Consider the following 24,836-nt stretch of genomic DNA (forward strand, 5'->3'; position numbering starts at 1 on the left):
GAACAAAAGCAGGCTTGAGTAGGCCTCACCATGCATGTAGCTATTGCAGGATTAAGATAAAGAAAGGGGACTGGGGTCACTCTCAGTTCTGCTTGTCAGGCCTCTGAGGTGTAGAAGGCATGTCACCCAGGGCCTGAGACAGTGGCAGAATCAAGGCAGGGTCCCTCTGTCAGCACCTCCCAGGGTCTCAGATTACTTTAGATCTTGCCTTGTGGTTTTTCTAGCTTTCATTTTATTGAAGGTATTCATCTGTACCCTGACACCCCAGGCCCACTATGCACCAGATGAGGTTGTCTCATGAATCAAACTTAAGAGCAAGCAGCACAATTCAGTTTTCCAGGAGTATAAACGTTTTCCTGTTTTCTTCATCAGATAGGCCCATGGTGTTGGTTCTAGGTGAGGATTGAGGATCCGGGGTCCCCATGTTTCCAGAGTGATTTTCGGGGTGGGTATCTGTGAGTGGAGGGCCAAGTAGTTACTGCTAGTATCATCATCTCATGTATTATTCATGGTTACTTTTTCAATTAAATTATTAACTGGTTTTCTTTAAGGTGTTCCTGACTCCTGTGGCTAACATAAATAACAGTGTGTTTTGAAAACACCACCTGTTCTTGAGCCTGAGGTCAGGTGGTTTGAATCTGCTATAGTGACCACACTCTGGTTCACAAGAGCCTCCTCGTCCCTTTTGGATGCCCCCTCCCCAGATCTGCCCCCCCCTCAAGTTTTGACCAAATTTGGCCTCTGCCCTTCTTTGTCCCTAATCGGACATAAATCCCTGGAGGCAATTCTTTCTTTCAAGGCCTTTGCTGCCTTGTTAGAATTAAAAACAATTTTTTTCAATCTCTTTTCTGGACTAAAATATAGGCAGGGGTTGTCAGCACCCAACAGGTTAGGTATTTACATTGATTTGAACCCAAATTCTATTGTGTATAAAAAATGCTTTCTACACAGGGACATGATGGTTTTCACCATCCAAGCATCCCCCTTTTCCTCCCTGTTAGTTTGTGCTTAATGCAAATAGGATTCTATACATTCTGCTCTTCGCCTGGTGAGCTTATTATATTTCTAACAGTTGTATGGTTCATTATTGTGCGGTAGGAAAAGACTCTCCCGGCTGCAAGGGCAGCCTGGGTGGCTGGTTTTCAGAAAGGGAAAAAGCAGGTGTCTTTCTGTGCTGAGGAGCAGGACAAGATTCAGGCAGAGGGTGAAATTCTGTCTGGGAGGACTGGAGACTTCCGGTGAGATTTCAGGGGTGCCTACCATTACACATCAGAATGCAAAAGGTGAACTTGGGGAGACCTGAAAGTGTCCAGCAGTTGCTTTGACCAGCTGGGGTGGCCCTATTAAATCTGACCCTGATGGCAGAATCTCCCTTGGAAAAGCAGGGTCTCTGTGGCTTTATAAGGCCAGTCTCCTTAAAGCGGGGAATGCAAACTGCCAGTCACTTCTTACTCTCTCCCAGTCCTTTCTGGTCCTCTTCTTCTCTCTCAGAAACTCCTTAAACTCTCCTTGGGGAGCAGGGGATGTTTTCATAAGTTTCTGTAGCTGGAAAACAGAAGTGCCCTGTAAAGCAGTTAATAGGGTGGGTGTGTGTTTAAAATAAATTCTTGTCCACATTGTCCACACTGGCTCAAGTCCCCATGCTAATAGTGGCATGGTTCTGACGTGGACAGGGCCCAGAGACGATCGCCCAGGGTTTGGAGGCCCCAGGCTGCTTCTTTTTTTTTTTCTTCTTTTTTTTTTTTTGGTGGCTGAAGGCGCTTCTCTTTCTTCTCGCCCGATTCTAGGCCGGCCCTTGACTTTTGATGAGCTGTGGGGTCACTGCCTCTCGGGGACGCCGCTTTGTTCCTGCCGGGCCAGTTCCTGGGTTGGTGCAGGCCAGGGCAGCCTGGGCTCCTGTCCCCAAGCGGGTACGGCCCAGCCTGTCCCCCAGGCCGGTGCAGGGAGCAAGCCCGGGCCCTGCAGCCCCGGCCTTGCTCATGGATGTGCGCGTGTGTGTGCATGCGTGTGTGTCCATGTCCCCAGGTCCCTGCAGGCAGGCAGGCGGGCTGGCGGGCGCGGCCACCGTGAGCAGCCCGGCCTGCGCCCAGCGCGACTGTAGATGTCAGGCTTTGCCCGGGGAGCCGAGAGGCTGCGGGGCTGTGAGTTTCAAATTAACCTTCCGCTTTGTTGCCGTGTAATGTGGATCCCCGAAGGCCCCCCGCCCCGCCCGCCCCCCTTCCCCGGGTGGTGCGCGCTGCAAACTGCGAGTTGAGCTTCATTTACATAAAGCGATTCCGGCGGGCGGGCAGCACAGGAGGAGGAGGTGGAGGAGGAGGTGGAGGAGGAGGAAGGAGGAGGAGGAAGAGGAGGAGGGAGGAGGAAGGAAGAAAGCAGAGAGGAAAGAGGGAGAAATACCTATTTGTGGTGCCAGTTTGGATTGTGTTGCACTTGAAGGAGAAATGGTTCCAAGGAATGCCATTGCTTCTCTGCCTGTTTACCTGACGCAGCGCCGCGCCCCGTGGGTGAATCCCCGCCGCGCCTGGGGACCTCCCTCCCCCGGCCGCCGACCTTCGCCAGCCCCGGGCCGCCACCATGCGCGCCCCGCCCCTGCCGCCGGGCCCCTTGCTCCTAGCCTGCGCCACCGCCGAGCCTGGGGGGCAGCGGGAGGTGAGGAGAATGCCGCCTGGGGTGGGTAAGTTCGGGGCTCCGCTACCGCTGGAATCTCCCATTGTCGCGCAGGCCGGCGAGGTGGCCCCCGGACCTGCGAGTGCCTCCTCCCTCCCGAGGTGTGCGGAGGCTTTGTGTGCCAGGTGAGTGCAGCCTCCCTCCCCCGCCGCGCGCAGCCGGCCTAGCGCTCCAGGCAGGTGCCGCGAGTCTTGGCTGAACTTCCCAGTCTCTTGGGGCATGTGGGGGAAGGGCCGGCTGGATGCACTTGAACTCCTAAGACTCCAGTTGGAACCTACCTGGGGAGAGAGCGGCTGGATTCTGCTGGGCACCTGGAGTCCAGTCCTTCGATCTTCCCGACCCTTCCTCCTTTTCCTCCCCTGCCTCCTCCCTTCATTCTGTTTTTGGATTAGTTCCTACGTTCCGAATACCAGGGCTGCTGATGCCATTTAGAAGTTTGGGTTCTTTCCTGTAAAATGCACCCCAGAGAAGTTGCTGGTCAGTTTGCAACAACGTGAAGAATGTGCCTGTTTGGGGAGTAAAAGGAGAATAGAGGGTTAGATCTGGGGGGCACCTTTGGAGATCTTGACTACCCTCTAATTTCAGTTTGCTCTTTTGGCAAAACCAGTGTAACTTTTCTTCCTGGGGGAGGGAACATGAAAAAGAGGTTAAGATTTTTGTCCAGTTAGGAGAGAGAGATGTCCAAGTTATGGTAGCGACAAGAAAAAGGAATAAAAAGCTGACCCCAAAGTCATTTGTAGACTTGATGGGAAACAAGCTTTGTGGAAAATGGGTCTTTCTGCTTCGGACATACCTGTGTAATGTGATGGGGAACCTTGCCCTTAGGGGAAAACCCAGTTCACACGTGGTGTATTCAGAGTTTCAACAGCCCTGCACAGTGGTATGGCACCCTCTGTCACACTTGTTTAAAGGCAACTCATGAGCAGGTGAATCTAGGGGTGAGGTGAGGGAGGGAACCCCTCCCCCCTGCATTTGTATCATTTAGCCTCCGAAGACTCCCTTGAAGCCTTGAAGCCAGGTACATAAACTCAGAGAGGGCAGGCCTGGGGAAGGCCTCTCTCTCTGGCTGGGGCCTGCTTGGCAGAATGCATGAAGGCAAAGCAAGGAAAACAAACTTAAGCCTTGAAGAGAGATAGTGAGAAAGTTACACATCATCTTATTTCATCTCGTGCTTTGAGATCCTCAGAGACAAGTCACTAAATAAATAGAGTATAATTTAAAGCTCACCCTAGCTGGGGGAAATGCTGTTTCTTTCCCATCAAGCAGCAGGTGCTAGTTTGTAGAGTTGGCCCCTGGAGTCCCCTATTCCTAAATTCAGGAGGTGTCAAACCTTCATGTTCTTTTAATGACTGTGGTTTCTGGATAGGTTTCAAGGGAAGCCCTAAAAATCAGGCGTTCCAGTAAGCTGGGTTGGAGTGCTGTGGCCCAGACTGTGTTAGATAGGAAAGCTTACACCTTCTGAGGTAACCTGAAGAAGGCTAAGGCAGGCAGGGAACTGGGAGCCTGTTTCTTGTTATCACAATAGCCACTGGTTGCCTGAGATTGTAAATCTCAGATATGAAAAACAGGGAACGGAGGTGGGCTATGAGGAGTCTGAAAACCAAGGTACTCAATCATTTGTTTCAAGAATGGTCTCTTTTGAGAGAGGTGCATACCTGGATGTTTGCACACCTGTATTTATATTGATAGTTTTGAGGGGATATTGAAGGTCCCCTTACACAGTTTGTCATCAGGAAGGCCAAGAGCAGTTTTTCCCTCTCTTCCTTTCATAAATTATAGAACAAAAGAGATTGTCTACATTTGATTTCCAGTCTGGTTTTCAGAAGGTATGTAAATGGGTTCTCAGAATGGGCTGGGAGGGTCACACTGGGTCTTTTATTTAATTACACAAGTGTTATTTAACAACTTGGGGCTGACACGGAAGCAAGTCCTCATACACTTTGAAAACAGTCCTTTTAGAATGGCAAGGAATTAAGTGACTTGGAGACCTGTCTTTATGACATAGGTCACTTACTCCCTTTCGGCCTCTATCTAGTAGGCACATTTTCAATAGGACAGAGCTCTGGTTTCCCAGTTCTCCTACGAACAGTTTTGATTGACACAGAACTTGCTAACTGTTTGAGAACAACAAAACAATTGAGCTGTTACCCCAGCCACTTGAAATTTTAATTTTGGTTTCTTCCCTTCCAGTCTTTGATTTACACAAGCGAATGCGAAGGGAGTGTGGAAAGGACCCAAATGAGATGGTGCTTGCAGGCAGCCTCTGTTTGGCTTGTCCCAGCCTTGCAGCAAAGTGCCTTCTTGCTGCTTTGGGACTGGATTTAACTGCTGGGTAAACTCATTGCCAAGTGGACTTCCCAGTGGCAAGGAGCTGAAACAAATGAGATTTCAGTGTTCATCATTAGGTCTTTAGACGATGGCTCCTAGATTTTTCCCAGGACAGGCCTGGCTTATCTTAGGTGACCCAAAGGTAGTTGGTTTGTTATAATTAATCTGTGATTGCAAACTGCTGGGGCTATTAGGGGTTTGACTGGTTCCTTTAGTTATGGTCAGATGTGATATCCAGGAAACATGTCTTTGCTCCCGCATGCACGTGTGTGTGTGTGTGTGTGTGTGTGTGTGTGTGTGTGTGTGTGGGTGGGGGGGTGCTGGCAGTTGTTCCTTTCAGTGTACCTTCTAGGAGGTCTTTCTGGCTTCTGAAGTATTGGTGGGAGAGATTGAGAATACTCCACGGTCCCCAGCAAAGACTCTTACCTTGGAAACTAGTTTTACTTAAGCAGTAAATATTTAAGTGACTAAGCAACATTTTCTCAAAATTTTGGGAATTGCTGTTACTACTGTGTCTTCTGAGCACCCCACTTGAGGAGTCCCCAGCTTGCTTCCTAACACTAGGGACTTAAGTCTTGCCTTGCAGGGAGTCAGAGGGGACCCTTGTCTGAAGCAGCTCCTGCACACTCTGCCTCTGGCTGGATGGTGCTGCAGGGATAATGCACATGATGCTTTAGCAGCAACCTCAAGAAGTACAATACGTGCTGTGGTTTTTGCTTTCATTTGTGATTAAAATGGTTGCTGTTAGGCTGGCCTATTTCTGTAATGTTTGGGCCTGTTGGCCTACTCTGGTTCCCAAGGCTGGTGTAATTGACCAGGGTGGGGGGGTATGGTCAGAATACAGCAGGAAGGGCAGGTTCCATTATCACGAACTTCATTGGGTTTGTCTACCTTCTCTGCTATGAGAATTTGGTTGTAATGTTTATTGTTAGAAATCGCAGCAGAGCTCTGACTCCTGGTCCTCGCCCCCTGAGTTAAAGAGCTGTGGTCAGGGAACCAGTTTTAATGGAATCCAAGCCAGGGAATTCCTTTACTGGAACAAGTCTCGAGGCAGGTCCTGAATGTGCTTCTTCTGTCCTGAGCACAGTGTCCTTCATCGTGAGGCCACTGAAATTGACAGACATACCCAGAAGCTAAGGTTATGTCAAAAGGCCCACAGGGAGAGACCCAGGGAAAAATCCTGGCTCATTGGCAAGCTGCTTTCAAAATCCAGATTAAGGACCAAAAAAAAAAAAAAAAAAAAAAAAAATCTACCAAATCAACAACTGTCAGATTTGTTTTCTATATGATTTAAAGTTGGCTGCCAGACTGTTTTCTTTGAACATGTGGGAAGTGACAATCAGATGTGAGAAGGCTGGTTTTTTAGTTAATACGGCAAATGACTCTTACATAGACAGGAACTGGGGACAGGGAAAGCCAGGCTTGGCTCCAGTTGACAGCATTGTAGGCTTGCTTTCAGAATCAGTGACACGTTTTTGTTTTGTTTTGCTTTCTCTCTCCTGCTTCTCATTCTTTGGGTCAAGGGATAGGGTGGTGAGGACTGAGGACAGAAGTGGAGTAGGGACAGGTGTGTTTCTAGAATGTTCTTTGCCTGCGGAAGTTGCCCTGGCTGCTTATTTGTTAAATTTTTTTTTTTTTTTTTCAATTTCCTTCTTGGATGTTCTCTTCCCTTTTTTTCACCCTTAATTTCTAGAGCTGCTTGTTATTGCAGGGATACAGATGCAAATAAAAGGGACAAGGCAGAGTGAGTTTGTGAGCTGGCAAATTGACTCAGTTCCAGAGCAAAACTTGTGTTTGTTGTTTTTGACCCCAGGCCAGGCCTTATAGCAAAATACCTGTACTTTATCTGCCTTTTGGGTGAACCCTTCTCCCTTTCACCATGCAGGCTTGTGGGCCGTGTGTGTGATTCTCCAGAGGGATCCTACCTGCCTGGGTCCTGGAAAGGGCTTTGGTGGTTCGGCTGTGCAGTCTTTGAACCACCATGCTGGAGTCAGGTCCCAGGCTAAAAGGGAAGGGAGGCATGAGGTGGGCCAGACACGTGACTACCTTTCTACCCCATACTCTTTCTGGTTGCCACTGGTTTGGGACTAAAGCCATCATAAGGCCAATCCTCATGGAGATGGAAAAAGGCTGGGGTCTTCATTTCTTGGAGAAAGCGAATTACACTATGGTCTTAAAGGCCCTCTGAGGTAATTTTCATGAATTTGATCTTAAATGGGCCTTTTTAGGTATTTTGGGAGTATCTTCAGTCATCTGTAGGGAAATTCAGACTGGAAATGAGAAAACTGACTCAGCTGGGCCTTAGGAAGAGGAGGAGGGTTTTTATCTGCAATCTTGTTTTACTCACTGTCCCACAGTGATGTTAGCCACAGACCTTTGATATGGGAGACCCCTGCCCTGTTTCAGGAGGCAGGAGCTGGTGACTTCTTTGTGTGTTCGAGGAAGGGGGCTTCCAAGAGCAAGCTTGAGTACTTGGGGGCAATTGGAGGGGGCATGAACACAGGTGGGGGGGCTGACAGACTGGGAGGGGGCAACACCAATGCTGCTTAATAGGTGAGAAGCCGTCTGAATTAAGAAGAGCCATGGCACTAGCAGGAGGGAGCTAAAGAGTAATTTTGCTGGTTTGTTGGTTGCTGCTGACTCCAGCCAACGGGATTGGAGACAGATTCTTCTGAGAGTAGTGGCTGAGCTAGATTTTGGATAACTGGCGCCTGTACCCGCTTCCATCACAGGCTTGTTCTGCATCTCAGTGTTGAAATTCCAGTTCAAAGGCAACTGCCTGTCTCTCACTGGAACCTCCTGATCAGAGGGACCAAAGTCAGATTAGCCCAGTGCAGAAAAGACCAGGGGGCTTAATTTAATATTTGGTTTCAGCCCCAAAGCCCCTCCCCAAGTCTTATAAGTGCCTATTCAAATAGTCAAGTCTCCTTTTTTGTGCCTAAAAAGCTCTTTTTCAAAAGAGTCTGCAGTCCCATAAGTCTATAAAAAGTTCGTATATGTAGACATGAACTTACTTGCTTCCCGTACTTACCGTCTCTGAGTGGCCCATTTTGGACAACTTTTCCTGACAGCTAGTCCAGGGGAAATGGGCTAAAGAACACATGGGCTGTTTTTTTTTTCCCCTGCTTCTCAGCAATTTTTTAAAAACAATTTTTCTTAACTGTACAAGAAACAATGCAAGTCTTCTTCACTGTTTCAAGTCCCGCTTCCTAAAATGCTCTTTGGCTCAGGGCCTTCGTTCCTAATGTGCATTTGGCTGATTTGGGGGAGTGGATTTTGCTTTTCTTATAACAGCTTTACCATTTCTCTGTGGAATATCTACATCCTTGTGAAAGTGTCAAGTCAACCACTGGACATGTTAGGAAGAGGCCTGTTGGGGGTTGTCTCATTGCCCCAGCACTGGCTTTCAAAGTCAGCTCTGTTCTTTCAGGTTCTAGAATGGTGTCAGTTCATTAAATGTGATCCATGATGCATACCAGGAACTTCATCTGTGCAGACTTCAGGAACGCGTGTGAGATCGGCCCAGGTTGTTTACTTGTAAGGTTGCATTTTGCCCACTCTGAAAATGTAGTTCCAGATAAGCTGGACTCCCTGGTGTATGTCTTTAATCCCAGTAGTTGGGAGGCTGAGGCAGGAAGATCCAGAGTTCAAGGCCAGCCTGGGCTATATAGTCAGATCCCTGACTCCAAAAAATAAAATGAAGTGAAAGGGTAGTAGTTCCGAGTGAAGAGTGGCAGATATGACAATAGGGTGAACCCCACCTCCTCACCCCAGGCCTTTTTAAAACAGGAAGCTGACACCACATTCCCTCAGCGGTTATCAGACCATCTTTTGAGGACAGCAGAGAATGTTAAGAAAGGGATATCAATATATTTTGCTCTTGCTGGGGGGAAATTGTAAGACTTGTCCAGATGCTGGAGAACTGGGTGACAGGAAGTACTGCTCCAAATCCCCAGCTAGTGTGACAGAAGGGACGGATGTTGTTCTTTGTGGGTAAAGATATGAAATAATAACACAGTAAAACAGCGACAACTAGGATCAGAGTTCGTCAGGTCCGTCCATCACACCTTGAAATGGGAACTCTGCTGTTCATGTTGCGTTTCATGGGTCAGACGATCCTAAGTTTTGGAAGGCTGACATCTTCATTGCGCCGTCCACCTTACTCCACTGTGGAAGCCATCCATGCCACAGCTCTTCAGTCTTCACCTGCGTGATTTTAGACCAATCCCTTAACCTCTCTGAGCCTCGCTTATTTCAAATCTGTCAGATGGACATGATCTACACCTGTACCTGGCATTCATGGTGGCAGTGCAGTAACATTGTAGACAGGCATTCACAGAGCTTAGCATCTTGAGTAGATGCTGCACAGTTGTGTCCCCAGCCATATACTTTGTGTTTTCATGATTTCATTTCTGTGGATGGCCTCCACCACCTTGCCTTTCACCGCACCCTGTTAGAGAGTGACTAAGCGGTCCCGCATTTCTTTTACTCTGCCCCCATGGGCTGTGAATAAAGCCCATCTCTTCTTTTGACATCCTATAAGAGCTTGAGGGTCTGCAGTAGATAGTCCCCCCCCCCATCCTTACCACGTGTCCCCCTCTGGTTGGCAGGCAGGCCCTCTAAGTGAGCAGCCCACTCCATGACCCACCTAGAGAGGCCTTCCCATGCTGGCTTGTATATGCTAATAGGCCTGACTTGTCCTGGCTTGTTTGTAGTGATTTGTGGAGGCATTTATATGCAAATACTATCAACTTGCTGAGTTAATTATCATGTGCCCTCCCCCAACCCCCTCCTGCCAGGCCTCCCAGCCTGGCTGGCCCGAGCTCTTTCTGCCTTGAGCTCTTCCTGTCTTTGCCCTGTCTGCCCCCTTCCTGTACCAGCTGGCCTGGTCACAGCTTCTTCACTGTGGTGTGGCTGTCACAGGAACCTGGGCCATACCATGTGGTCAGATGTGGCAAACTGGGCGTGCCAACTCCAACCTTCTGTGAGAGGCGGCCTGTTGCTGCAGAGGAGCCCAGCTCATTGTAGCTCCGAGCTTTCAATGCCATTTTTACCAGTTACCTTGAAAAACAGCTGCTCAGCACTACCAGTCCTTGATGCTCAGTGTCTCCTGAGATGATAGCTTTTGTAGTTATTTTCATTTTCCCATATCGTTTAAGCCACTACAACGTAATATCAATTCAGAGTCCCAGAGAGAGGCCTTTGCCGCAGGATGTCCCCTGTTGCTCCTGATCTCTGGAAATAGGAGTGGATCTCAGACCGAGTTTCATATTGACATTTTAGGGTGGCTAGGTCCTGTGGGGTGGCATTTATGGGGAACATTTGTCTTGGCTGTATTTGCATATAAATCCCCCTAAGCTTGTGTAACAACCTTACATCTTTAAAGTGACTTCTGGCTCCCTGCTGACAGTCTGACCCCTCTCTAGAAATGGCCTGGGGAGGTGGATCTGCCCAAGGCTTAGGACCACAGGATAGAGGATACACTTGTTTCTCTAGGGTGAAGAGGTAGCAGGTCTCTGGCCACTCCTCCCAAGTTCCACATCCTGGCTGTAGTGTCTAAATCGCATTGTGCTAGTTGACCGGTCTTAGAGTTTGTGATTTAACCCATCTGATAAAAAGATGGTTCTCTGGCCTGAATTTCATGGTGGTCTTTTTAGCATCTGAAAACCAGCAATCTTTTTAGGACATAGTGATGAGCTGAGAGTTTGAGGAGATAACATTCTTGTCCTGTCACAGGCTACCCAGTGGATACAGAGCACAGGCCCTGTATGTACATACGTGTTCCTAGTAGTCACATGAGTAAAAAGTATCAACAGGTGGGACTAGGTTTGAAATACAAATTCTATGCAGCCCATGATGTCAGCAGGACACCTGGCTCCACTCATGGGACTGACTGCCTTCCTGGTCTGAGCAAACACCATATTGGGCATCTTTGCTCTGGGTTGACTTTAGTCCTTTCTAGCATGAAGTCAGGTCATTGTCTAGTTACTGAGTCTCTGTCTCTGTCTCTGTCTCTGTCTCTCTGTCTGTCTCTCTGTCTCTCTCTCTCTCTCTCTCTCTCTCTCTCTCTCTCTCTCTCTGAACCTTGGGCTTTGCACACGCTAAGCAAGCACTCTACCACCGAGCTATACCTTTAACACGTGCGCGTGCACACAAATGTTTCTTTCTCCCTCTTCCTTCCCCCACCTTTTCTAGTCCCCCTTTCCCTCTCCCTTCCTCACTCCCTCCCCTTCTCTGAATGGTGGGCCTTGGCTGCACATCTGCATGGAGCAGTGACCCAAGGAGCTGGGCCTCTAATCTTGGGGACCTGGGGGAGGTCCTCAGGGCAAACACCTTGGCCAGGCCTGGAAGGAGAGTAAATATTCTGAGGGCTCAGCAGTATTCTTCTGACACCACACAGACTAATGGTTTGGGTAGTTTTGTGTACAGGGTCCCTTTTGCTGGACAAGGGGGTGAAAGTCCACAGCTATGCCTCAATATCAGGGGAGGGTCTACCGGGATGACCTAGTTTTAGAAAGTCTAAATGCAATACTAATGGCTGAGATCTAAGTGGGTGATGTATGTGTGTGTTTGACTGGGCCTCCAGATAAGGCGAAGAGTATTTTAAAAGTTACTTTAGTGCAACCTCCCAGATAACCGTATGCCTGGGGCCAGTTACAATTTATGGCCAGCTGGTAGTCATGGCCGTGTGGTGGCCTCATTTTATCTTTTGAGGCCAGGCCCTGTAGCTTAGCTGGTAATGCTCTGTTTATTTTATCTTTCGGGGGGAGGGGGATGCAGATGGGGGTTTTGATCAGGTTTTGTTTGTGAAAACTAACAACATTTTATCACACACAAAGAGCTGTTGTTCATGCTTCTGTGACTGGGAGCCTCGGTGACTGGGGGCCTTCAGGCATGGATGACAGTCTGCACTAGTGTATTGCATTCTAGGGTTGCCAGGAGTCTGGGGTGCAGGCCCCTCATCTTGTGCAGTGCCACAGCCTGGGAGCCACGATGAGGTGTGGTTCCAGCCCGAGGTTTCTTTCATCTCTGAGGTCAGCCTTTTCCTGTTGCCTCTTGACTGCAACTCAGCCAGGCTAGCACACTTTCCCAGTAAACAGTACAGCTGTGAGTGAGGGTTCCTAGGTTTTTCTGGACAGTGGAGAAAATGGGGGATCTGGTGGTACGCAGAGAGATCTTTCATCCTACACTGAACCATTTTTTTTTTTCAAAAGAAGCTACCTTTCTGATATGACTTGTTGATACCCCACATTTGAATAGAATCTGGGGACTCTCTTTCCACCCTATCCCAGTATTGAGGAGGACCCCTACACAGAAAAATACCACCAGACTTTGCTTTTGGAAAAAGTAGGGTGTTCTTCAGCTTTTGTGAACTTTGCTTTTGATTATCAGGTTGTGACATGTGTCCCTTAAAATCTTGCCTTTTCTTTTTCTTTTCTTCTTTTTGAGACAGGGTCTCCCAGGCTAGTCTTGAACTCAGAGATCCACCTACCTCTGCCTGAGTGCTGGGATCAAAGGCGTGTGCGCCACCATGCCCAGCTTCTTTGCTTTTTTTTTTTTTTTTTTTTTTTTAAGATTAAAAAAAAAAGATTTTTGGTTTTAATTACGTGTGTGTCTGTGTGTGCGTATGTGCATGTGTGTGTGGGGTGTGTGTGTAGGTGCCTGAAAAGAATAGAAGAAGGCATCCCTTGGAATTGTGCAAGAGTACAGTATGAACTCCTAGCTACGGAGACATTTCTCCAGCCCTCTTGCTTTTTATCTTATTTGAATTGACAAGCTATAGTTTTAGAGGTCTTTTAGTTGCTGGGTGGGGGCAGTAAGGATAAAATGAAAATTTCTTCTGCTCTTTGGAATTTACAGAAGTAACTTCTTTGTTGATAGATTACAGTAGTAAGTTTGTGGGTATCTTTTTTTTTTTTTTTAAGGTCCCTTCAGACCCTTCACTTTAACTCTTGGGTAAGCCACTGTCATCTGCTTTAAAAATTTTTTTTTATTATTTATTTATTTTTTTTTCTTTTTAAATCCTCAAAAACAAAGGGACCTGGAAGCTCAGACCTGTCCTGCCACATTCCTGAGTAATTTGGTTTTGATTAACCCAAGGAGAGAAGTTGGTTTCTCCTAGCGACCGACTCTGGGACAGAGGGGGATCAAAGCACCAGGAGGGCCAGTGCCCCTAATACACGGTTCCCCTCCTCCCTCCCGCCCTCTCCTGGCCCCTCACCCCCCCCTCCCCCCCCCATCTCCCCCTTTAGAATCCTGAGAAAAAAAAAAGCTCTCCTAGCCATGGATGTGTCTCTTAGATTGTTGGGTGGACCGACCCTGGAGAACCCCATCTTCTTAGCCCCTACCCACCCCCCAAGCTGTGGAGCACATTCCTCCGCTAATCCTGCTGCTAGAAGAATGCAAATGGATGTAATTGTGTGTGCCCTGAGATGGGCCAAACGTGCGGCTTTTCTTCTTTGAGGAGGTGGCTAAAAAGTTCATTTACATAGAGAAATGAGACTGGCCTTGTGATCCCTTGTGGTAGAATAGGCTCTGCCTAATAGGAAAGGGGCCTCATCTGTGCAGTCAGTGCCTCCCTCCCTCTCCCTTCCCCCCTCAGGGGGAGGGAAGGGGAGGAGAGGGGAGAGAGAGAGAGAGAGAGAGAGAGAGAGAGGAAGCATGAGAACTGAGAACTCTCTGCTCCTACACAGTACACTTTAGGGGGGGGAGGGCAGTTCAGAGAGAACATTCTGCCCTTGATGGTAAGAAATCAAGCTGGAATAGGAGACTGGTCTCACTGTGGGTAATTAATCCTCCTGTTAAACCCACAACAAACAACTTTCCATTATTGTTTTAGAAGTTTGCCATGGGATTCAGAACCAACATCTTAGAGAAGGTGTGTGACTACCTTCCTGTGCTGGTCTGGCTTTGGTAGTTTTCTGCCCCTCTCCCCTCTTTCTTCCCTGAATTGCTATGGTACTTGGAGTCTGATGATGAATTATTTGGATACTGAGATGATTCAGGTTGTTAGAAGTGGGTATTTGGGCATCTACACTGTAGCTTCTGGGTGATTCTTTCTGGCCACACTAGGGAACATTTTCCCTTACCTGAATCTGAAGATGAAAGGGAGGGAGAGGCTCTCTCGAAAGAGAGCCAATAGAAATCTACAGCAAACCATGTAGGTCATTTAAAATTTTCTACTAGTTTGTTCAAAAATCCAACAGAAGCAGGCAGAATTCACTTTAATGATTCGTTTTACTTGGTCCTGTATATTAACAATTTTGTGATTTAAACATGGAATCAGTATTAAAAATTATGACTGAGATGTCCTTATTGTTGCCTTAAGTCCTTGAAATGTTATCTACTTAGGGCACAACTCAGTTCACACTTGTAGTTTCATAGGCTCAGTGACTACATGGAGCTGGTGGTTACCTGCTATGGACAGAGCAGGTTTGGAGCAATGGACCTGCCCAGGCTTTTCTAAAGTTTTAGTAGGTAGAGCTGAGAGAGTCCCTGATCATCCCTCAGCATCACCAGCTGCTGGGTTTCAAGGGTGTTGACAACTCCCCAGACAGCCCCTTGGGATTGTTAAGAAGGGGAGATGTGACACTGTCTTGGACTGGGTGGTGACTCAGGCCACTTCCCAGCGTGGGCCTCGGGGGTGTTCACCAGGCTTTGAAAGCCTAAACCAAGGTGGAATTCCACCTTGTAGCTAAGGGATCACTCTCCTCTGAGTGCATTCTGAGAGAGGGAGGAGCAAGGATGATGAGGACCAATCAGATCAGATGTAGCTCACGCCTGAATCCCAGCACCTAGGTAGTTGAGCTATTGCTGTAAGTTCAAGGCCAACCTAGGCTACAGAGTCAGTCTCAAAAAAAAAAAAAACAAGTGTGGGAGGATGGTGGCACTGGGTATGGTGGCTCACCCCTTAATCCCAGCACTAGCAGGCAGACGCAGGCAGATCTCCAAGTTTACCTATTAGATCTCTAGTTTACATATTGAATTCCAGGCCACAGTGAGACCCTGTCTCAAAACTAAACAAAATAAAACCCCAAAAATTATCAACCAGCTCTGTGTGTGTGTGTGTGTGTGTGTGTGTGTGAGAGAGAGAGAGAGAGAGAGAGAGAGAGAGAGAAGAAACAGGCCTTGAAACGTGTGCACACTGGTGATCGATCCTGAACCTGATGTCTGCTAGGCAAATGCTCTTCCACTCAAAGGCACCTCTAGTCCACATTAAAAAAAAAGGGTGTGTGTGTTAGAATGCTGTTTATATTTTTCTTTTGTTTACCCAGGAGGGGACTTTTCAGAGCTAGGTGGTTTAACTCCTGACATTACAGTTCTTTGTAAAGTCTTAACAGCAAGGACAGCCCCAAGTCTGTCAGAAAGAGCGACTGTGAGCCATGTCCCAAGGTGCAAGCTTCCTCCCGAGGGGAGTTCGGTGCTCCTGTGTGATAGGAACAATTGTCCTTCACCCTTGCTAGTCCCTGGGCACCCAGCCAGCCTTCTGGGAGGCCGGTGGGATTTGTGTCCTTGGTAAACCAAGAAGTAGGTATAGATTGGGGTTTGGAGGGAGGGAGATATCTAATTCCTTTAACTGGCTGGCCTCCTGCGTAGGCAGGAAAAAACAAAACAAAACTCTGAAAGTGTGAGGGTTCCCCCCCCCCCCCCCCCCCCACCGCCAGCCTCTGCTGGGGACCCAGCATTGCAGCTGTCTGACCCCGGGTGAAAAGTTCAAATCTGCATTTAAAAGGAGTGCCAGGGACATCCCCCCCACCCGTCAAGTTGAAACTGTTCACAGTCTCCAAGATCTGGCTTTGCACTGGGACATCAAATAGCTTCAGTTCACTTGGCCAAGACCTGATGATGCTGGTGTGGGTGGGGAACTGGGAAAAGGAGTGTGTGTGTGTATGTGTGTGTGTGTCTTTCTGAGCTGCAGTTCTTGAATAACAATAGATGTTGAGGACCAGCTCTTGGAGACCTAATGAAAGGAAGAGGAAGTTTCTACTAGGTTAGACCCTATAGCTTCCTGCAGGCCCTTCAAGGCCATTGTGAACTCTGAGGGATCCTGGGCGGTGGGAGGGGGTGGTGTCTGGTGGCCGAAGTCCCCTCACCATGGACATGATGGCCGTCATATTGGAGGGGCTGCTCCTATGTCTTCATGATGTGCGAGGGGCACCTGAGCTTTTTCGGGAAGCTTCCATGACCCCTGTGGGGTTCAGTGAGAAACTGGAATAGAGTGGGAAGAGAGTCAGGCCAGCACACTGGGGTCTGAGCAGTGGCTGTCCACCTAACGCTTCCTTCCCTGCCTCGCTCTGTGCCCCTGCGCTGTGCTGGCCAGCAGAGTTCTGGTTTGTTTACTTGAGCATTAGGTGAATGTAAACAGTTCAACCTCTCCTATTTTACATCCCTAAAGGGTCTGAGTGTGAATACAAATGAGTATTAGGCCCCTGCGGTTTCAATGACTTCCCACTATCCCCTCCTGGTGCTAACTAGTGGGTCTTTAACCTGCTCAAGAAGGAAGAGAAAGTCCTTTGCAAGCCTTGGAAAGCCTTTCTTCACAGTTTGAGAAGTGGAGGACGCCTTCTTGTCCAGGGGAAGTTGGTTCTTTTGAGCTCTTGTTTGGTGTACACAGAGAAGTTTGCTAGGTCCCAGGACTTTGTTAGGTACACCAGGAAAGCCAGGAGTTGGGTTAGGGCAATCCTTTCGTGCTGGCCGGGTGCTAGACCACACCTTCCCTTCCTCCTTTCCTGGTCTTTTGGAAAAGGATTTGGGCTTTGGCGCCCTCAGAGTGGACTTTGGTGTCTGTGAGACCCCTGGAAGGGGTATCTGTTTGGCTCACTTAACACATCTTCCTGGTCTCCTGTTTAGTAGATCTCAGGAACTTCCAAAGTCTTGAGGACCATGCCAGTCCACTTGCCCCTGAGCTTCAGGAATAGTACCTTCTGTTAGCCAGCTGGCATCCTTCTCAAATTGGCACTCCTTGCCCCTTGCTGAGTTCCACCCCCCCCCCCAGTTCCTGGAAAGGGCTCCCCTCCTTTCAGCCACAGGGCCATTGTGACCTGCAGAAGGAGAAGGTCATTCCCCACCCTGTGCAGTTGGGTTCTGGTTCATGTGTTCGAGGCCCAGGCAGTTCTGTTCCTTGTGGTGGCTCTGAGTCCAGTCACGCCATCACGGGGGCATTTTAATTAGCAGTGCCTTAGTCATTAGTGAGTTATTGTTTTTGTCTGGAAACACTTAAGTACTGTTTACTTGATGTCTCAACGAAATGCAAAACAGCAATTAAGCAGAAATTTGTTGTATGAGGCAGGGACCAAAATGAATCGTCACAAGCCGGTTGTGGTTCCTTCAAACCAAGGAAAATCGCTTTCTCCTTCAGCTTCCTGATCACTGGAACACTCCAGATCTTCTGTTTCTTCCCCAGACCCACCCCCGAGAGTTACTGGGCAGAAATTCTTGGGAACTTCAGCACTTCCTTGCTATGGACATTTAGGTTTGGTGAAGTGTTAATGTTTATTTTTCTTTGCCTGACTTTTTTCTTGTTGTTGTTAGTGACCTGGGATATTTCAAAACCCTTTCAACTGAAGATTAATTATTTGTGAAAACCCTTACATAGTCTTGAATGATGATTTCTAGAACTTGAATCTGTTTTTTCATGCTTCTTGAGACCACTGCCCTTGTTAGTCTCACAGAGCCTTTGTGACCCCTTGGCAATGTGAGGTGGTAGGATAAATATCTCTTTTACATCTAAAAACTTTTTTTTTTTTTTTTTTAAAAAGAATCCTGTAGAAAACGAAGTGAAGAGGAATAATTCTGGCTGAAGTAGAACTGGCGAGGTAGTTGAAAGCAAGACAAACAAACCCAACCCCAAATACAGCGGGAGGGATGTTCATGTGACTGTGTGCAACTTAGGCAAGTGGCATCCAACCCAAAGGAAGGAACTGCTATTCAATGAACGTGCATAACAACAGGCCCTTCCAAACAACGTTTGCTTTGGTAGCCACCCCTCCCCCTGGGCCTTATGGGAAACAGAATCAGTGAAAAGTGGAGGGATCCTGCAAGGGGGACTGGTTAACTCTGAATATATTACATCAACCTTCTTCGCAGACCTAAAACTCTTCTTTGCACCAAATTCAACATTCAGGTTCCCAGTTCCGTCTCTTCCTGCTCCCTCTCTTCTTTTCAGACAATATCTTCTGACTTCCAGATTTCTGATAAATTGATAAGAGGCATTGCGTGAGTCAATAGAGCTGTAGACACTTTGCCAATATAACCCCGGCTCTATTGATCTGCCAGTAAATTAAAGTCTTACTTAGAGGCTGCCAATATTTCTAATCTCCTGCCTCACCAATTACATCCTCCCAGCTACCTGGAAGGAGGACTTTGCCTTTGAACCTCTGTGATGGTGTTTTGAGGGGGTTGCTTCCCCTTCTGTGGTGTTGTGGGGGAGCCCTTGCCTTGGCTATCTGCAGGACATAGGAGCGTGGAGAGGAAAAGAGCCAGTTTACATCCTTGTGTGGAATCTGGTGTCATGCTACAAGGTTCATTAGTCAAAATTTCTAGAAAACAGATTGCATCATGGTGGTCACGTATGTTTTATGTACCAAGTCTGCGGCCTTTCTTACTCCTGGATGGGCTCCAAATTTGGAGGTGGAGAAAATCAAGAGTAGCTAGGGTTGGTGTTATCATGAGTGTTGTTTATGACCGTCTTCCATTTAAAAATTGTACAAAAAATTGTATACAATCTTACTCTTGCACTGGGAGAGAAAAGATGTTTGTATTAAAAGCTAGGTTCAGGGCTAGAGAGATTGTCCATCTGTCAAGAGAATGTACTGCTCTTCTAGAAGAACTGAGCTTAGTTCCCAGCTCCCCTGTCCGACAGTTCACAACCGCCTGCCACTTCAGCTCCAGGGGATCCAACTTCCTTTCCTGGCTTCTCCAGGTACCCCACCCACCCCAATAATTAAAAATAAATCTTAATGGGTCTGGAGAGATGGCTCAGGGTTAAGCGCACTGTCTGCTCTTCTAGAGGACCTGGGTTCAGTTCCCAGCACCTACATGACAGCTAACAACTGTCCATAACTCCAGTTCCAGGGGATCTGACACCCTCTTCTGACCTTCATGGGCTCTGCATGACATGGGTGCAACTTACATACATGCAGGCAATACATTCATACACATAATAAAATATTTTTTTAAATGTTTTTTAAAAGCCAGGCGCTTAAGTGTTTATCACTTCAGAAACCATAACACTACTATGCGTAAGCCAGGAGAAAAGGCGTGCTAAGAGTTACAATGGATTAGAAGTGAGCGTGTGTGGGTGTTTTTTTCTTTTTCTTTTTTCTCTTTTGGTGGGTTGCAGGATTGCTTTGCATTGTCCTCACTGGAGCGGAAGAATGAAGGAGAGGGAACTGATTTGTGTCCATTGTACTTTATGCCTGTGGTCACCCCTCTGCCAATCCTCTTTCTGGCCTCCCTCGCACTGTCTGAAGTGGAGTAACAACAGCTGCCTAAAGATTGTCCAGTCAGGGGACAGTGGGGCTCACAGAGTTCCCTGCTGGGCTTCCCACTTCCGGCGATGGCTGTGTGAGCAAATCGTTTGCCCGATAAGCTCTTTTCAAGTCCTGTTTATGTGGTTGGCTTTGGGAAGAAATCTCCAGATAAATGCTGTGTTCACTCTAATATACCAGAGCAAAAAGAAAGAAAAAAAAATCAATGGGAGGGATAATTCCTTCTCTTGTCCAACACATACCTTTCATGTGTTTCTACTTCTGGCGTCACACAACAAAATGTTTTTAACAGAAAATTCAGTCCTGCAGGCCTGGCTCTGCTCATGTGTCAGGAGGTCCCAGTGTCCTCTTCGGAATAAAGAACAACTCAGACCTTGTGATTTGGGGTCCAAGAAGAAGATTCTAGTTCTTTTCCCTTTCTTGCTCTGCCCTCTTTTTTCCTCTGCTTACCCCTCATCTGGGAGAAGCTGATGGTGACCTCAGGTGAGGTGATGCAGAAAGCTGCCAGTGGGTTCTTCAGCTGGTTGAATTAAGGAGCTGGAGCTGTAGGGGGTGCTCAGGAACAGGTGGGAGGTGATGAGAGGCCTCTCCTTCCTCTATGAGGCCTTTTGGAATAGAAGCACCACTGTGTGTGTGTGTGTGTGTGTGTGTGTGTGTGTGTGTGTGTGTGTGTGTGTGTGTAGTGTGTGTGTAGTGTGTAGTGTGTGTAGGGGGCATCCAAGATGGTGGCTTTCTGAGGCTAAGAAGGAAGCCTGCTCCAGGGTCTGCAGTGCAGGTCTCTCTGCACATTCCTTAGGGTCCCTCAGGGTGAGTGAGTGAAGATGTTAGACAAGGAGAAGCCCCAGGAGGCTGGGATTGACTTTCCCCTTTGTTTGGATTGCATTGTATTGGAGGAGGTGTTTAAATCTTGTTCACACCTGTCGAGGCTGAGGGCTGGCTTTGAGAGCAGTTTGTAACAAGACTTCTGTTGTTGTTGCCCAAAAGCTTTCTAGCTCACAACAGAGGAACTTTATTGTAGCAACTTGCTAATGTTCAATTAGGCAAATTCTGGGTGCCCCAGGGGCAGTGGAAGGGCGGGCTAGCTTTCTTTGGGAGGCCTACTGCCCTTGTTCCCAGGGATGGGGTAGGACAGGCAACACCTTGTCCCCTGGCTGCCTATGTGGGGGACAAGGGGCAACAGTTGAGGTCTTGGCTCAGAGTGAATGGCCAGGTGAGGTTGGTAAGGATGAAGGGAACCACCTTGTGAAGCTCTCTGAGGATTGAAATGTGTCCCATGTTGTAGTGTTCACCCCACCTGCTGGCATTTGTTGGCACTCCCCACCCTTGGGTGTGGCAGAGGTTGTGCCTGATGTTCTGTTTGCCTGTGGGTTGGGAAGCTGTAGGGACACCAAACCTAGTGTGCGGCAGTCTCAGCATCATGTGGCCCCAGGCGGTGGAAACCTGTTATCTTCAGGAATCTGAGCCTGACTGGCCAGGTATGTCTTTTGCTTTCTTCCTGGCATGATTCTTCTTGAATGACTGTCCAGTACTCTGACGGGTAGTGATTTCCATCTCCCTCTGGACTGAGATCACTGGAAGGCAAAAACCGGGAAGCCCTCTGCTCCGAAAAGCAGGTCTGACTCAGAGGTGCCCAAACGAACGTGGTTGTCTTTTCATGTTAGGAAGAAATAAAAAGTAAAAAGGAGGGGCAGGCCACTGACTGCAGCTCTACTAGAGAATCTCAGAGGCTTCGTGTCTTGTCCTATCCTCCCAAGCCCACTGCCAACCTGGCTTCCCAGAAGGAGGTGGTAGTAGGTGCCCCTTGCTCCCATCTCTGGGAATCCTTGGAGTTGGCAAGTCTTGGCTGTAAAATATTGCCCCTTGTGGCAGCCTGGCTCGGCTGTGTTGAGCGATGAGGAGGGCGAGGCACCAGCAGTGTATTAAACACTAGTTGAGCACAGGAGGGACACTATATCACAGGAGAGAGATAAGCAAAGTTCTCTGATAGTGGATCAATAAAGGTTAGTGACATCATATCTCAAAGTGAGGGAACCTGCTTTCTGCACAGCCATTTATCAGATCCTAGCCTGGAAGGGCATTAACCCATTTCTGGCCAGATTTCTGCTTATTGAACACAGACTTAAATTCCTTGTTGGGGAACAGGTGGGAAAGGAGGGAAGGTGTCACTTCTCCCAACATTGGATTTAAGGAGTCTTTGTGTGCTGGTTATGCAGATGCCTTCTGTAGTTAACATGTTAAACCAGCTGCCACTGGCTGGGGCATGCATGTATGTTTATGGAAAGTTTCTTTACTTTGAAATTTGTGCAAAAATTCCCATAAAGAGTGTTTCTACTGGTCTCAGCACTATGCCTACCTGTTATGGGGTGCAGCTGTATTGCTGTGGGAGGCTTGAGGTCTGAATTTTTAATGTTTGATGTTTGAAAATCAAGCAGTTTAAAAAATTGCTTTAAAAATTATTTAATATTTCATTCAGTTATCTACTATATATTGAACAACCCCCCTCCCCAATCAAGTAGTTTTGATTGAAACAGAAACTTGGTAAACCCTAAGAGCGACCATGGTTCATCTTTATAGATTTTATGGTTTCAAGTGGCCTGGAATTGACAAACTGTGGCCATTAGACCAGATCTGCCCCAGCTCCTTCTTGTTGTCTTTGAACTAAGAATGATTTTTCTATTTTTTAAATGGTGGCAGAAGGGGAGAGAGGACCCACACACGGATACTATCTCATGGTACATGAAAATATACACAGGTACTATATGTATCCTTAAGTATTTGTTGGCACTGTCCAAGCTTGGCCGTTTATATTTGCCTATGGCAGCATATGGCAAAGCTAAGATGCATGAGAAGATATGGCCTGGTCCCCAAAGCCTAAAATAAGTACCTAAAATGGGTTCTCTTTGCAGAAAATCCTTGCTGATTCTAGTCTGGCTTTAATATCAGATCTGCTGCTGACTAGCTATGTGACCTTGGGTAAGTCACTTCTTTTAATTAAATCAATTTTTTTTTTAAAATTTATTTGAGGCAGAGTCTCTCTGATCTCAAACTCCTGAGCTTCCTGCCTCTGCCTCCTGAGGGCTGGGATTTCCGACATGTGCATCACATCCCGGCCTTATTTTCTCCTTTACTTCTGTTTTCCTGATCTCTCTAATAAAACCTTGTCTCTTGCCTATTTGAGGGTGTTCTGAAAGTTGTGTGAAAACAGATGAGAAATGATTTTATAAAACAGTTTGTGTTTGCATTTGCCTTATGTTAAGTTAGCAGGGTGCTGTGTAAACCCATCTAAGACTGCTAAGACGTGGAGAGATGGTCCTTATGGGAATGCTATAGCCCCTGGTCTGAAGGGACAAACCTTGTAGAGGTTGCATAACTATCCCAAGTTGGGTGAAGTTTGAGTTTCTTTGTCTCCCTGAAAACTTGGAGGCATGCATCTTCCCAAAGTGGACATCTCTTACTTTGCTAAGGACCATCAATTTTCTTCTGTGACTGCTTAGATTTTTATCCTTTAAGAGTTGAATCACTTTTCTTTCCTTCCCACCAGTGATTTATAGATGAGGAGAACAGGCCTTTTCCTGTAGGTCTCTGACTGTTTATCTTTTTGGTTGAGCCATGACAATCTGTTGGCTGGGATGTTCCCTTTGGCCTGGGTGTTTGGGGGCCAGATGCCAGTTTCACAGGGTGGGGGAAGTTGGGGGAGGGGAGAGGCCAGAGATTTCCAGCCCAAAGCTAATGGGCTGATGTCCAAGTGGAAAGTGTATTTTCATTGAGGAAGTGTAGGTATTAGAGGAGGCTGGATTACTGTGTGATTGTGCTGTCAATACTGCCGTATTGAGTCCGTGAGAGCCTGCACAATACAGGGAAACACTTAACTCACTACTGCTGCTTATTGAGAAGCCAATAGCAATTTACTTGCTGACACTTGACATCAAATCCATTCCCAGAGGTGGAGCTCCTGCACACCACCATGGTACTTCCTCCCCTGCCCGGGCCCCTCTCCTACCTTGGGGGTCCACCCGTGTGTGTGCATGTGAGAGCCCGTGTATATGTGTATCTGCTTCCCCTCCTGGGCTGGTGGCTGCTGCCGGTCAGGAAGGACTGAAAGTGAGGTGGCCATAGGGAGGATGTTCCTGTTTCATGTCCACAGCTGACATTTTCTCCTCCTCCTCCTCCTAATCTCTCTGGTACTTGTATTCTTTCAACAAGTGCTGAATGACCCTCCCTTGGTTCTTCCCTGGGGCGTGTATTTTCTGCATGTGGGAACTTTCTCCTCCTCTCTCCATAAAACAGTCAGTTCCTTAAAATGGATACATGAGGAAATCATATGTAGGAGAGGCTGAGGAGGGCCGCCCCTGCAGAAGGTGGGCGGGCAGCTAAAAGAACAGTCAAGGCCATGAGGGTGTTACGTGGGGGAGTAGAGCACCTCTGATGGCACCTGTGTTCAAGAGACAGGCAGTGTGTGACCCCCAGAAAGCTAGCATCAGGCACAGCTGAACTCTGGTTCTCCAGTGACTGCTCATGTGAAGTCTTTGCAAAGTGTCTGGCTTTTTAATGCATAGTGCTTTTATATAGCCAAGTGGTTTAGATGCCTCCAGACCCTGGGTTCTTTAAATAACCAGCTCAAAAATCAGAAGATCCCATTTCTGGGAGGGGAAACTGATTAACCCACCATGATTTAGGGGTGAGTGGTTGATGATTGCCACAGGTTCTGGCCTTGATTTAGTTTCCTCTCTGTGTTCTTAACTTAGGCCCAGTCTCCCACATCTGTTAGTGTGCCTTACCTGGACTGATTTGCAGGCAGTAGTGGGAGATGGGGTCAAGGAAGAGTTCAGCTTCAGTTGTTGTTCTAGTTTGATTCTCCATTGCAGTGACAGTTCACCAGGGTCACAGTTCACCAGGGAGCCCAAGGTAGGAACTCAAAGCAGGAACCTGGAAGCAGGAGCTGGAGCACAGGCCATGGAGGTATGCTGCTTACTGGCTTGCTCCCCTGGCCCCTGCTCAGGCTGCTTTTTTATGCAACACAGGCCCACCTGCCCAGGGCTGGCACCACCTGCAATGGGCTGGGCCCTCCCACATCACTCAACAATCAAAAAAGTGCCCCATGGACATGGCCACAGGCCAGTCCTATGGAGGCAATTCCCCAATTTGCTGCTTACCTCCCCTGGCCCCTGCTCAGGCTGCTTTTTTATGCAACACAGGCCCACCTGCCCAGGGCTGGCACCACCTGCAATGGGCTGGGCCCTCCCACATCACTCAACAATCAAAAAAGTGCCCCATGCCCCATGGACCAGGCCAGTCCTATGGAGGCAATTCCCCAATTGAGGCTCCCTCAACCCAGGTGTGTCAAGTTGACAC

The 24,836-nt window shown here is 47.8% G+C and overlaps 1 protein-coding gene across 1 annotated transcript in view; it reads left to right on the top strand.

Moving 5' to 3' along the window:
• Positions 1-2,497: 2,497 nt before the first annotated feature.
• Positions 2,498-24,836, top strand: part of Zfhx3 (zinc finger homeobox 3) — a 243,173-nt gene continuing 220,834 nt past the window's right edge. The window contains exon 1 of the mRNA XM_029564419.1: positions 2,498-2,792. The gene's annotated coding sequence lies outside the window, so the exon portion shown is untranslated. The remainder of the gene's footprint in view (positions 2,793-24,836) is intronic.

The sequence above is a fragment of the Nannospalax galili genome, unplaced genomic scaffold, assembly GCF_000622305.1.
Source record: "Nannospalax galili isolate Female #2095 unplaced genomic scaffold, S.galili_v1.0 scaffold56, whole genome shotgun sequence".
NCBI classification, from domain to species: Eukaryota; Metazoa; Chordata; class Mammalia; order Rodentia; family Spalacidae; genus Nannospalax; species Nannospalax galili.